This window comes from Corvus kubaryi, unplaced genomic scaffold (assembly GCF_017639235.1).
Source record: "Corvus kubaryi isolate FWS band 111438036 unplaced genomic scaffold, C.kubaryi_AGA036_p1.0 135, whole genome shotgun sequence".
Lineage (NCBI taxonomy): Eukaryota > Metazoa > Chordata > Aves > Passeriformes > Corvidae > Corvus > Corvus kubaryi.
The window spans coordinates 6,551,898-6,559,170 of NW_024580669.1; the positions used below are offsets into that span (position 1 = coordinate 6,551,898).

The 7,273-nt window shown below is 38.4% G+C and overlaps 1 long non-coding RNA gene across 1 annotated transcript; it reads right to left on the reverse strand.

Moving 5' to 3' along the window:
* Window positions 1-4,638: 4,638 nt before the first annotated feature.
* On the reverse strand, window positions 4,639-7,024 carry LOC121675762. The gene is made up of 3 exons (XR_006020214.1): window positions 6,379-7,024; window positions 6,111-6,282; window positions 4,639-5,290 (listed from the first exon to the last, which is right to left on the reverse strand). It is a non-coding gene; the product is annotated as an uncharacterized LOC121675762 (long non-coding RNA).
* Between the last annotated feature and the right edge of the window lie 249 nt (window positions 7,025-7,273).

Genomic DNA, 7,273 nt, shown 5'->3' on the forward strand with positions numbered 1-7,273 from the left:
TTCCAATTGTTTTTTTTTTTAAAGACATGTATTATTGAATTCTTTTTGCTGTAGATACTGCTTTGTGGTAAACAGAATTTGATCTGTCTTTTTCCAATACTTTTGTCAGGCTAAAGAAAATTATTCTAATGCTTTCTGAGTTTTGTTTAATAAGAAGTACACTCACATCTTCCAATGTCCTTTCTTTCAAAACATCAAATAATGAAAAATTTTTCCTCTGAATGTTGTTTCCACATTCATTTTTACTCCTTTTAAATATTACTCTCTCTGCTTTCATTAAAACAGTAGCACTATCTTGGGTTATGATCTGGGAGACTGTCACAGGAAAAAAAATGGCTCCTACACAGATGATTTTGCTGACCAAGGGTTACAAAAGTTTTTTTATGAGACTCTAGTTGATAACAGAAAAAGGACTCCAGTGCAGTCCTGTTCTGAATATTTTAAAGTGGAAAAGCCCATCTTCATTTATCATGAAGGTTTTCTTCTTGTGCTTGGCCATTCTTCATCTTTAGTCTTGCTGCTCACTGCCTGTTCAATGACCCTCTTACCACCTTTTCTCCTTCAGATTTCTTGATCTCCAGAAGCAAGGTGCTTTCAGAGCCTGTGTTAGAGAAATCAATTGCTTGCTCACTCCAGGCCATTGCTATCTTTACAGGCACCTGAACACTAATGGTAGTATGGAGAGCAAAACTGATCACTTAGAATCATTAAGGCTGGAAAAGACCTCTACAATTGAGCACAACCCGTAACACAGCACCACCCTGTTCACCACTAAATGATGTCCCCAAGTGTCATATCCACATGCTTTCTTTGAACACTTTCAGGGATGGCACTTCTACCACTGCCCTGGGCAGCTTATTCCAATGCCTGACCACTGTCTCAGTGAAGACTTTTTTCCTACTATGTAATCTAAAACTTCCTGTGTACCAGGCTCTCAAACCAGGGGAAAGTCCAGGTGATTTTCAAATGACCTCTGCTCTGTTCCATGCACTCGACCCTGTTCTAGATATGTTGTGTCTTTGCACAACACACAGCAACTAGTTCAGGATGTTTCTGCTCTTTCTGATTCTCCTCTGGGTGTTGATTATGTGCCCAGTCTCGTACAGTACTTAAAAAACATATTGTTCTCTTGCAGAAGGTCGTTGCATACATATTGAATATACAATGCAATTCTAGACCTCAAAAGAGCTCTTTCAAAGTGATTTTCTTTCACTTGCTAGTAAAAAAGGTCAAAAAACTGCTGCATTTTTCACTCTGAACCAAATCAAAAGCAGAGTTGGATGCTCAGGAATTTGTTCTGCCAGAGATGATGTTATGCTTAGAGCTCAGGGGTCATTAAATATACCAGTATGCTCTTACAAAAATAAGGCACAAAGGCTTCAGCATTAGTGTCAGATACTAAGGGTGAGGCATATTTGAATCAGAACCCTGCCATGAATTTTTAGGCCCATCCAATAAATATCAAGGAACCTCAAGTTTTGTAATCAGTTTCTCAATTCCTAACTGTTGTCTACTACATTTTAGCAATTAATTAAATGATTCCTGTGTGAAACACTTTGTGAGTAAGGGTTAAGTGAAGATGGTGAAGGGCCTGGAGGGGATACCGTACAAGGAGCAGCTGAGGTCACTTGGCTTGTTCAGCCTGGAGGAGACTGAGGGGAGACCTCATGATCATTTGTAACTTCCTCACAAGGGGATGCAGAGGGGCAGGCACTCATCTCTTTTTGCTGGTGACGAGTGACAGGACCTGAAGGAATGGACTGAAGTTGTGTCAGGGGAGGTTTAGGTTGGATATCAGAAAAGGTTTTTCACCCAGAGGGTGTTTGGCACTGGAACAAGCTCCCCAGGGCAGTGGTGACAGCACCAAGCCTGACAGAGTTCAAGGAGCATTTGGACAACACTCTCAGGCACAGGGTGTGATTGGTGTGCAGGGCCAGGAGTTGGACTTCAATGATCCTTCTGTGTCCCTTCTAACTCAGGATATTCTATGATTTTATGGTTCCTCAGGAATGTTTGTTTTCTCCATCACCTTTCAAGTGACTTTGCAGTGGCCTTCATATCCGGACACTGGCTTGATGAAGTCTTTTTTCACTATGCAACTGCACTTTCACAATCAGCCTACATTTTCCAATTCCAATTGTACTTCCATTTCAGCATTTGAATCCAGCTCCATCGCTTCCCTGACAGATATATCCCAGAGTGGTTTAGCATCTGTACAAATGACATGTTGCAGACACAGTACACCGAAATATGTCGTAAAAATTCAGATTTTATGTGGTAGTCTAAGATATTTGAGTGATAGCACAAACTGTGCTATCCAAGAGCAGATGTAAATTAATAAGTCTTGTATCATGCGTGTTCTTTGCTCTTTTTTGTGCTGTTTCAGAAGTGTATTTCCAGACTAGCTCAGTTATCTCCAAGACAGCTTGAGTCTTCTATTGTCTCATCAGTTAAGAAGACAGTCAAATTCTTACCTTTTGGAGAAGATATTTTGTCTGAGCAGTTCCATGTGTGCTAAGGCATATCCATCTGGCATCCCTGAAGAGAACTCAGTGCAATAAATATTACTACAAATTAGCATAGTTTGAAACCTTGGCTCCAAAATGATTTAATTAACTGTATTTACTGAATGGTCCTGGGATGTATTTTAAGACTACTCCCTGCAGAGAGATGAAGGTAAACAGAGGCTTTGACGCTGCATGTGTATGTTTGTGTGTGCGGACAGGTCTCCTCTGAAACCTTCTCTCATCCAAAATACAAGTTTTGTTTTCTTGTTCCAAATGGAATATCCAGCAACTTAGTCATTGGCAGTAAAACTTTTGGGTGCCTGAAGTCTTCAAAATAAAATGTCAATAGCTGGGGTTTTTTAACATATGACTGAGGGTAAAAGCACTATTGGCAAGGTTTATCAGTAATTAAACTTTCACTCAGTGCAGATACAATCTGTTTGCCTGGGAGTTGAAACAAGAAAGAACATGTATTCTAAAGCATAAACAAAGATCTCATGTCATTATAGTGCTGACCTATCTTTGGTTAAAATACCTTCCAGAACAGCTGTGGATCACTAGGCACGTACTTATGGACAGGTATTTGGTTGGCAGATTGATGGAGGTTCTCCTTTTGACAGCAGCAAATATTAGCTGTAGGTGGAACAGCAGTAGAGAGGCAGCCAGTTTTGTGAGGAAGAGTAAAAGGGCAACTGGAACCACTTCTACATGGCTAGACAGATGGAAATGAATTCAGACAGTTTGGAAAGTAAATTAAATTACAACTCAAGTATGTGCAAAAATTAAGAGACTGATAACAAAAGACATTAGGAAAACCTAAAAATTAAATAAAAAAATTATTCAACAACTGCTCAGCTTTGCTGTGTTAGGTGAAATAAAACTCCAGATGGACCAATACCACGATATGTAAGTATGGTGAGGATACTTTAGATTCATATATTGTAACTTGCATTGTATACTAGTAGACTGATCCACCTGCAAAATATCATACATTCATAGTAATGTTTTCTGGAAGACAAAAGAATATTACTTCACAGAATGAGACTGGGTCAGGTCCTCAGCTGATGCAAACTGCCATAGTTACTTTGATTTCAGTGGCATTATGCCAGTTAATTCTGGACTAAATCCTCAACCGAAGATTTTACTTGTAAAAATTTCAAATGTTTCATGTAATACTTTCTGTGCTGGAGAAATTCTCTCTTCCACTTTTCCTCCGTTCTTCTGATTTGTTTCTATAAATTACCCAGCCTCTATTTTCAACAATTAATGCCTTCTTCTGAAGTAATTAAATTAGAACAAATATTTTCCAAGAAGACATAATAAGAATGTATCACTTGGATTCATTTGCAAGGCAGAGCAATCCTAGTCAAAATGATGTTTCAGTTACTCATTTTTGGAATCTATGGTTACATTGGTATTTGTCTTTTATTTGTTGGAATCTGGAATTGACTTTCAATGTAAGTTTGGTTTTTTATAAGACTCTTGACTTGACTCAGTACCATACACGTGAGATCTGTTGTCAATGTAATATTCCTGTATGTATATATCTATATATATATTTTTTCTTTTAGGTTTATGTATACAAAAGGAGTTATAGATAATTTTAATACACAATATAACAGTACCGTACATGTGAGATTTGGTGTCAAAGTAATATTCCTGTATGTATATATGTATATATATTTTTTTCTTTTAGGTTTATGTATACAAAAGCAGTTATAGATAATTTTAATACATAATATAACATATTTATAAGATATAATACATTGTGAAATTAGGAATCATAAGGCAAACCCCAAAATATTGCCCAAGGTCTTAAGAAACATGCAGCTCCTAATTCAGAGATTTTGTATATTATCCTTGGAAAGTGCTCACTCTCTTTGTGTCAGCTCCCCTTTACTTGTTGCGGCTTAAGCCCAGCTGCAGCCACATAGCCACTCACTTCCTCCCCTATCAGCAGGATCAGAGATAGAATTGGAAGGGTATAAAAGCCAGGAAACTCATGGGTTGTGATACAGACACTTTAATAAAGGAAGCAAAAGCTGCACATGCAAGCAAAACAAGGAATTAAGTCCCCTCTTCCCATGGGCAGGCAGGTGCTCAGCGATGTCCAGGTGAGCAGGGCCCTATCATGTGTAACAGTAACTTGGGAAGACAAACACCATCACTCCAAACGTGTCCCTCCATTCTCCCTTCTTCCCCTCCCCTTATATGCTGACCATGGTATTGTATGGTCTGGGATATCCCTTTGGTCAGTTGGGGTCATCTATCCCAGCTGTGTCTCCTTGCAACCTCCCATGCACCCTCAGCCCCCTGACCAACATGGCAGTATGAAAAGCAGAAAAGTTCTGTGTAAGCCCTGCTCAGCAGTAACAAAAACATCTCTGTATCATCAACCCTGTGTCCAGGAGAAATCTGAAACACAGCCTCATACCAGCCCCAGTGAAGAAAATTAACTCTACCCCAACCAAAATCTGCACATACTTCTGTTTAATGAGACATACTCTCTTTCCTTATCAATAGATAGTGAGGAGAAAGCTACTGGTACCTGATGTGCTGCCTTGACATATTCAGGTGGAATCAGATTCATCCCACCCAACCTTGCCTTCAGTGCTGTGGTCTTTAGTCTACCTTCCTAGACAAAAGAGGAAAAGCTACTTCCAGAAGATGCTTGTTCTTATCCATCTTATATTCCTCTCTCATGCCAAGGTGAATCGGTCCCTGGGATGTCCATTTTGTTCTCTTTGGGCTAGAAGGAGCTTAGATTTCTAATCTTGAAATTACTGAAATTAGAGGACATAATCACACATATGGTCTGCTTATTAGTTACATATACAGCCAAATAAACTGGCTTGAGAAGACTTTATAAATTTATAAAAGAGAAATTTATAAATTGTGATATTCCTAAACCTACTCACATCATCACTAATGTTCATTGCTGTCTGGGAATTTCCCAACAATTCATGCCAGAAGTGTCTGAAGGAGGAATTTGGGGGGGGGGGGGACAGATGATTGCAATATAATCAGATCAATCTTTAGGGAGTATTTTGCAAAAGATCAATCATCAACTATCTCTTTATTATAACCTCCCACGTATTAGACAAGCCATGTGTCAGTGCTTCTGAATTTGAAGGGGGGCAAAATATTCATGGCTGGAAGCAAATCTATTGTATGTGTTGATAGGCATTGAGCAGATATAAAATTAAATTTAGCCTGGTTTGTGCTGATTACGGAACCATTACAGATCTATGTGAAGGCTTAAATGATGTGTCACCCTTAAGATCTGTAAAATTGCCCATTCCATGGGTGACCCATTAAAGTGATCTCTTATGCTTAGAGGGGTTCAGGGTTTTTTTAACTTTTTCTGTGCTTAGGTTATTGGGCAGGCCATAAACTCCAGACCTCTGCCTGGAAGGCAGAAGCTCTCTGTTTGACCTGTGATTGCTCTGTTTATGTCAAAGGAGGTTGCAGGAACAACATACAAATAAGTTAGACCTCTGTCAGTAGGACACATTTGCTTGACCTCAACTTCCTTTACTATTTCTGGAGCTTATAATTTTTATATTATTATTTATATATATTTTATATATAAGCCAAGATTACCAAACACCATAGCTGGACTGAATTTCCTGCTCCACACTGAAAATCAGACTCCTCTCTGAAGCTCTGTTTGTCTCACCCATGTTTCTTCCTCCAGTTTTTCCCTGCCTTCAGAGATTATATATTTGGTCTCTGCTGCAGCTCTTCATGCAAGGCAATAGTCACTGACAGTGTCCTAAAATTGGAAAGGAAGTCATGTTAAGAATTTTGAAAATTTGAATGTTAAATAAACTTTATGAATAGTATAATGAATAATTTATTTATTTATTACCATATGCCACAATCCTCAGTGAATTTTTAGGTTTTATTAACTTTCCATGGAATCTCTTAGATGTTCTCACTGTCCAAATTCAGAATAAGTATCTGAAAAAAATATTAAATTAAATCCACTGCAGTATTTCAGATTATAACCTCTCCCTACACACACAAACTACATTAACACAACTGTGTAACTCCCTTTTGACTGAAACTCCAAACAGAAAACCCGTGGATTAACTTTACTCTGGCATACAATAACTTCTACTTGGTTCTAACTCATTACTGACTAATCAGCTCTCTGGCAGGGTCTGGTATATAAAAAGCACCAAAGTAACTTAAAGCCACTTTTGTTCTCCCATCACTTATGTGGGGAGGTATAAAAAACACAATTCAACTCATTGTGCTTTATATACCACTTCATAATCAGCCCTCATCTAGTTTCCCTCTCAACTAATGGCAGTAAAAGGGTTCTGACTAACTTGGGAAAATTATGGCCTCAAATGCTGATGGTTTCCTGAACACAGTTCAGATGGTACGTACACTCAACCTTTGTATTTCCTGGGATATTGGCCTAACCAACAAAAAAAAAAGTACAAGAACTTCATTCACATCACTTTTTTTAGTAGCAGAAAGGGATATTATGTAACTTTGGAAATTTGATAAAGATGCAACTTCAGAGATGGAAAACTTAATGGAAGCATTCTGGTTTCTTCAAAAGAACTATGTATTTTTGCAACAATCATGGCCGAAGAGTCCCCCAGGGCTTGGAGTCCTCTTCTGTACTACTGAAAGGATAATATTTAGAACAGAGACAATCAACTATTCATCCTCTGCCCTGATTTATGCTGTACACTTTGGATAACATTCATGCAGTAGCAGAAATTGTCAAAGCCTTGCCTATCTTTTAG